Consider the following 7,345-nt stretch of genomic DNA (forward strand, 5'->3'; position numbering starts at 1 on the left):
CCCCCAAGCAAGGGTCTCGAACCACCACAACCCCCTTCTGCGGCACGGTGACCCCATGGATCTCAAAGTCTGTGACCAGGTATCCAATGTAGGGGATGTCCAAACCATTTGCCCCTCGCAGGGTAAGCCAAGGAGCCTCTGCCCCCTGTAACCATTGGGCACTGAACAGTTCTTTAGACAGGCTTTCGGAGAATAGAGTAACTTGGGACCCGGTGTCCACTAGACACCGGACTTTAACGCCGTTCACCTGAATCTCCACAAGGGGGCAATGCCCGACTAAACTATCTCTGAAGCCAGGAGATGAAGGGTCCATCAAGGGGGTCCCGGCCACTTGACCCACAGTAGCCGGCAACTCTAAAAACCCCCCTGTGAACTGCGGCGAGAGCCGCACTGGCGACGATAATGTCCAGATTCTCCACAACCATTACAAATCGGGCGACCCTGTTCGTCCCACTGGAATCTAGGGCCGGCAGGCTGGAATGGGCTTCTTCCTGGGTCTCGACTCCCATCCGAGTAAGAACGTTCCCGGGGTAAAGTCAGAGGAGGCCGTTCCCGGCGGAACTCCTCCAGAAGGGTCTTGGACAACTCGGTCATTTGTTCACGGACATCCTTCATAAGGTCAGCACGTAAGGTGTGCCTCCAATCGGACAGCCCCAAAGGGGAAGGGTCACTTGTTCCACTGGCGGCCATGCAAACGGAGGAATCCGCAGTCTCCGCATGGTCCAACTCCAGAGCCAAGGCTTCTCTCCGCAAATCCTCAAACGTCAGCCCGGGGTCCCGGCGGAGCTGCACCCGCAAGCTCTGACGAACAGGGCCTTCCCGGAGCCCCAGGAGAAATTGGTCCCGCAACAGAGTCTCCTCTCCTCCCAGACCATGATCACGCCTCCCCTTCAGCCTAGTAAACTGCTCCCGCAATCGTAGAGCGAAGGCCCGTAGAGGTTGCCGGGGTCCCTGTTTACAATTAAAAAACTGAGTCCGGAGGACAGCTACTGGAGTGGCATCGCCATACTGCCCGGCCAAGAAATCAAAAATGGCTTGGGCCGTAGCTCGAATCTCTTCAGGTGCAGCCTGCACCTCTCTCTTGGCCTCGCCTTCAAGTGAATTCAGAACGAACTGTAACTTCTGTGGGGCACTTAGCCCCTGAAGTCCCGCCAGGTACTCGACCTGGGCCTTCCATTCTGATAAGCTCAATTCCGAACCTGGTCCCCCATACCTCTGGGCCCAGGGAGCCCCCATAAAAATAGGCGTAACTTGAGGCCGGCCCGCCGGCAAATCTTCGTCTGCCATCGGGGGGTCTCTGGTCGCTCAACTCAAGGTGGAACCCTGCCGACTGCGCCAAATCTGTCACAGGCCGGGGCAGGCGACCGGACCTTTCTACACCGCCCCTCTGAACCGTACCACCTCAAGGAGCTAGCAGAGAACACCACCAGACCAGACAATCAGATAAAAGATACAAAGTTCGTCTTTATTGAATTAAAAGTATTTTTAAGATAAAATGGCACTCGATCCACTCCGTCTTCCTAGAATCCTCTTCGAAGCAGGCCAAGACAGCGAGAGAGGAATAACTCAGCCAGAGAATGGGAAGTACGTAGAACTCACAGCTTTATCAGGTTCTCCAAGCCTTAGCAGACTCTTCGCTGGACTCAGACAAAGGATAGAGGGTTAGTATAACTCACAGCTTTACCAAGCTCTTCGCTGGAATCAAACAGAGGATGGAGGGTTCATTTAACTCACAGTTTTAGCAGGTTCTTTGCTGGACTCAGACAAAGGATGAGGATTCGTATAACTCAACTTCACAGGCTCGTCGCTGGACTCAGGCAGAGGATAAAAGGTACGTGTAACTCTCCGCTTTAGCAGGTTCTTTGAGCTTTAGCAGGCTCTTGGTGGGACTCAGACAGAGAATGGGGGGTTCGTATAACTCACAGCTTTAGCAGGCTCTTTGCTGGACTCAGACAGAGGATAGAAGGTACATGTAACTCTCAGCTTTAGCAAGTTCTTTGCTGGACTCAGACAAAGTATGGAGGGTTAGTATAACACAGCTTTTACAGGCTCTTTGCTGGGCTCAGACAGAGAATAGAAGGTACGTGTAACTCTCAGCTTTAGCAGGTTCTTCGAGCTTTAGCAGGCTCTTGGTTGGACTCAGACAGAGGATAGAAGGTACGTGTAACTCTCAGCTTTAGCAAGTTCTTTGCTGGACTCAGACAGAGAATAGAGGGTATGTATAACTCACAGCTTTAGCATGCTCTTCAATGGACTCAGGCAGAGGATGGAGGGTACATATAACTCACAGCTTCAGCAGGCTCTTCACTGGACTCAGACAGAGGATAGAAGGTGCAGATAACTCACCGCTTGAGCAGGCTCTACAATGAACTCAGACAGAGGATAGAAGGCACGTATAACTCACAGCTTGAGCAGGCTCTTCATTGGACTCAGGCAGAGGATGGAGGGTATGTATAACTCACAGCTGGAGCAGGCTCTACAATGAACTCAGACAGAGGATAGAAGGCACGTATAACTCACAGCTTGAGCAGGCTCTTCACTGGACTCAGACAGAGGATAGAAGGCACGTATAACTCACAGCTTGAGCAGGCTCTTCACTGGACTCAGACAGAGGATAGAGGGCACGTATAACTCACGGCTTTAGCATGCTCTTCAATGGACTCAGGCAGAGGATGGAGGGTACGTATAACTCACAGCTTTAGCAGGCCCTTCATTGGACTCAGACAGAGGGTGGAGGGTACGTATAACTCACAGCTTCAGCAGGCTCTTCACTGGACTCAAACAGAGGATAGAAGGTGCAGATAACTCACAGCTCTGTATAATACACTCCACAAGCACTGGTTAGCGAGACCCAACGCCCCTCGAGTGAGGCGATCCAACAGGTCAAAGGCACGAACAAAGGCAGACTTTACTCCCCACACTCGTGTATTAAATAAAGCACTCGAAGACTTCACACGTGTAATTGTCCAACACACACTGCAATCCACACACTCACAGTAAACTAGGGCCTCTGCTCGTAGCTCCGACCAAACGCCTCAGTCTTCAATAGCGCTGTAACCCAGGGACAATCGAGAGGATGGATAACAGCCAACAGTATTCGCTTGGGAAGAATCAAATCAACATGATGTTTAGTTTTCAAACCCTCGTCTTCAATACATTTGGTCGACCCAAGATGACAAAAGATGGAAAACGGCAGGCAGTAAGACAGCGGGAGAGAGAGATGGACGACCACAAGCACACTGGCTTGGAGAAATTAGCACATCAGAAAACTTAGTTACTGGCCAGCAATCATCTGACCATCACATCCATGGAGAAACACAAAGCTTTATAAAGCAATATAAACGGGTAGGATGGTACTTAGCTCGTTCCAAAAGATAACATGTGTACATCCGTCCTTCAATCTCCAAAGTCCTCCTTTTCAGCATCAATGTTTCCTCTGATCAACAGCCTGCAAAGAGCCGTCCCTGCCCCACTTCCTCTCCTCGCGATCTCTCACTCGCACTGGTTTCCTCCTCTTATCTCCTGCTTACCCACCACCATGCCTTTTTATAATCCACATCTCAATTACGTGTCTCAATCGCCGATCGCCACCCTCTCATCACACACCTGACACTCATTTCCTCATCTAATCACCCGTTTACTCACAACTCACGGGACAACCGGAACCGGCCAGGTGTTACACCGGTACAGTTCCGGCAGGGAAACATCTTCCCGCACAAAGGTTCCGCCTGCCTCTAGTCACTCCGTGACAAAAATCTATTTCATTCTCCTTTTATTGTGTGCACTTTAGGAATATTCAACAGACATATTATATCATACTTTTTTGTAGGGATTTACAACAATTTTTTAAAAGGCCAGTGGTTTTTGATAATTTTTGACCTTAGGTAAAGGATTTTCAGAACAGCACAAGGGTTTAACCTTCAGAGCAATACATACAAGAACATATTTGTGTCTCAAGCCAGCTGCACACAATAGTGATCGTTTTGCGAATTAATCTGTGATTTTAGAAGAGAATCATAGACTAAAACCTAGGAAAAAAATAGATCTGCCTTGCTTTGCCATATTAAACGACCTTTCTGAATCATATGTAAATTTGATTCCACTTTATTTTAGGTAGCCTTAACAACTATGTACTTACATCAAAAAATAAGTACAACGTACTTCTTGTCTTCATACTGTATTGCAAAACACCTTTGCTGCTATTGAGATGGGATACGGGTAAGGGTATCAAGGGGTATCAAGACTCAATTTGGATGAGAACATCTCGCATCAGTCGAGTGATTTAATGATTCACTTGTGCAGAATTGTGGCACAAATACTGTATAATGCCACAAGCCACTTGTCACCACCTTCTGGCACAATGACATGCTGTAACCAACAGACAGGGTCAGTAAAATAATATAGGGTCAGTTTCACATGAAACATTACGAATTACATGAATTATACAAGTCATATTTGCAGTATGAAAACTATAAGAGGTTAAATCTATTAATGGGCTTTTCATTTAGTTCTGACACACATTTGGTGTAAGCCCCGCCCACACGAAATTTTATCCGAATACAGATACAGATTATTTTGTCATTGCAACAAATACAGATACATATAATGATAATGGCTTCACTGCAAACCTATAACTACTGCACATAATCAAATGCCATATGCATCCTCTGAGGTTAGCATTCAGAACATGCATAATTTCAGTAAAGCAATATTGCATTGTTTTTCAGACAGTGCTACTTTGATTGTTTTTTGATTGTTATTTATTCTGATAGAACTGACCGTCATCTCATATTCATATCGGGGCCTCGTGTGAAATGAGAAATGTGCAGGTTACAGACATTTCTCAGAGACTTGTCCTCTTTTGACTTCAGTCCTGTTTGAACTCAATCAGGAAATATTCAAATGCATGGTGAGCAGCCTCTGGGCACATTTGAGTTTCACTATGTTTCAGTGTGATTTTACAGTCTGCGTTGCAGCTGTTGATGGCAGTAGAGCACCTGCTATTGAAGCATCAGCTGGGGGGGAGAGACACACGGACTGTCTTGGAGTTTCAAAGCAAAGGGAGCAAAATGAGCTGTTTATTACGAAGGTGAAATCTTCATAAAATGCATGTCTCAGTAGAAAACCGTCCCCTCCCCCTTGGCTCTGTAGTACTGCTGCAAAACGGTTAGTAGCTCCAGAAGTCAATACAGAAGGCGCTCAAGATGAGGTGAAGAAAACACGTGGTTTCATGACGTCAAGAATACAATTGTTTTTTAAAGCAAAATAAGTGAATTTCACCACTCATATCTTGCATTTGTTGATTGAAGAAAAGCGTTCTTACAAAAGTAATATGTTTTGTGGTACGATTTTACCTAAAAATGATAGGGCTGGGTTGAAAATATAAATTCCTTTACATAAATCAATTCTGAAACTGACACAGATTCTTAAATCCCCAGTTGATTTTATGGTCTATGCTGTGTAGCGTCTGCTTATGATCCTTGATGGTCATTGTGGTTTTATGCCTTAGAGACCCCTTTTAGCCTCTGACATTAGCTAAATAAGTCACAGACCTGGCCTCACATTCTACATTTATATGGCTGCTTAATTGCCAGTGGTTGTCTCCCCACTGTCAGATGCTAAGCAGAACTGACGATCTGTTCTCTCCATCGGACTTCGAACACATTCCAAGAGAACTAAATGACCCTCGGTACCAGGCCTGACCAGACCAGTGGTCTCCACAATTTCAAATACACATCACACACACACACATAAAGACATTTGCTTTATTTAGGCTATAATTAAGCAGTTATAAATGTATCTGATATATGCGTGTGTTGTATGTATATTCCCCTATTATATTAACCTAGTTACAACCCTTTACTTGTATTAGTTAGACTCTAAATGCCTATATTCAGGGTATGAATGTATCTCTGGTTTAATATATGCTAGATGCTTCTTTCTTGATATCAAAATGATCTGCTCTTCATTTCTCAAACAATGATGGACACAGTGACCTCGTGAAATGCATCAGAATATTCCTACAGTACTGTGGGAAGAATTACACTGATCCAGCAGAAGTCATAAAACATGCAAATGAGGGGTCAAGTGAGACAAAGGAACACTCTCCCGCCGAAACTATGCGCGTTGTTACTGGTCGAACTGACCAGAAATGGGTGTAACTTGGTCAGATAAAACTTCTCCCACACCCAAAAGACTTGTTCTTCTCTCTACCTTTGGTGCCCTAGAGACACACAATCACAGTGGAAACTTAGCGACTCCCCTTCGGGGGAAGTTCGAGCTCATGGCAGCTTTGAGCTCAGTAACTTTGGCGATTTAACTTAGGACCAATCAACCCGTGGTTGGAATGACGAAGCTTTCACTCCTAAAGGAATTCATCAAGAATTAAGAAACGCATTACAAATGCAGGACACTTTACTCAGCATCAACAAACCAGTGCAAGTAACAGCTTGATAGACGTTTAGACGCGCTTCTAGGCTTCGACCACTTTTGATTAAGGTGATGTGATTCTTTGATGGTTCTAACAGGTTGTGTCAGCTCTCTCTCTCTCTCTCTCTCTGTCTCTCTCCATGCCTTCCTTGCGTTGGCATCTGTGTTTAAGGTGTGTATGTTTGTGTTTAGTTCAATGTTACATGTACCCCGTAGAGTAGTTTAATAAACATCCATATGTATTCACACTTGGTTGTCTGTGTCTGCAGCTCACAGAAACGAGGTCACTTTAACGTTCCGGATTTGTTACATATGCTCTATGAGCGATTGTATTAATGAGGAAATTATTTTTCGTGACCCGAGAAATAATTTTCCTTCAAGTCAATAGACGATTGAAACTGTCCGTACTGTGGACGAACAAATCATTTTATTCTACTGTTAATGCTACAGTTAATTCCTGAAGATGAATATATAATTGATAACAACCCGTTATGATAAATTATGTTCATCTTACTTTGAGCTAATTTGCTACAGCTGTTTAGTTGATGAGGGTACAAAAGTTCACTAAACATTATTTGGAGTGAGCATCCCATCTAATAAATCATTATAATGGTATATTATGACACAAAACAAAGTCTAATTTTTTCAAATTCTGTTAATTATATTAGGAAATTTTAAGAATAAATACCATTTTGTGTTGTGAAAGTTTGCTGCAGCCACCACCCTTCTATACTAGTTAGATCATGACATAAACATGAATGAACATCAGAAGGCATGTTGAAAGATACTGTACAACTTACATAAATGTGTCATGTCTCATGTCAATATCATGTCATGTCTCATGCTCAATCAGTTTTTCAGACATCAAAAGATGTCAGTAAAAAGCTTGTACACGTCACATAATGTTACATTAATA

At 44.6% G+C, this 7,345-nt stretch overlaps 1 long non-coding RNA gene across 1 annotated transcript; it reads right to left on the bottom strand.

Annotated features, from left to right (window-relative positions):
• Nucleotides 1–1,444: 1,444 nt before the first annotated feature.
• Nucleotides 1,445–3,633, bottom strand: LOC306853568. Its single transcript, XR_013782755.1, has 2 exons — nt 1,735–3,633; nt 1,445–1,637 (listed from the first exon to the last, which is right to left on the bottom strand). It is a non-coding gene; the product is annotated as an uncharacterized lncRNA (long non-coding RNA).
• Nucleotides 3,634–7,345: the final 3,712 nt, after the last annotated feature.

Source organism: Barbus barbus (genome assembly GCF_936440315.1).
Source record: "Barbus barbus genome assembly, chromosome: 33".
Lineage (NCBI taxonomy): Eukaryota > Metazoa > Chordata > Actinopteri > Cypriniformes > Cyprinidae > Barbus > Barbus barbus.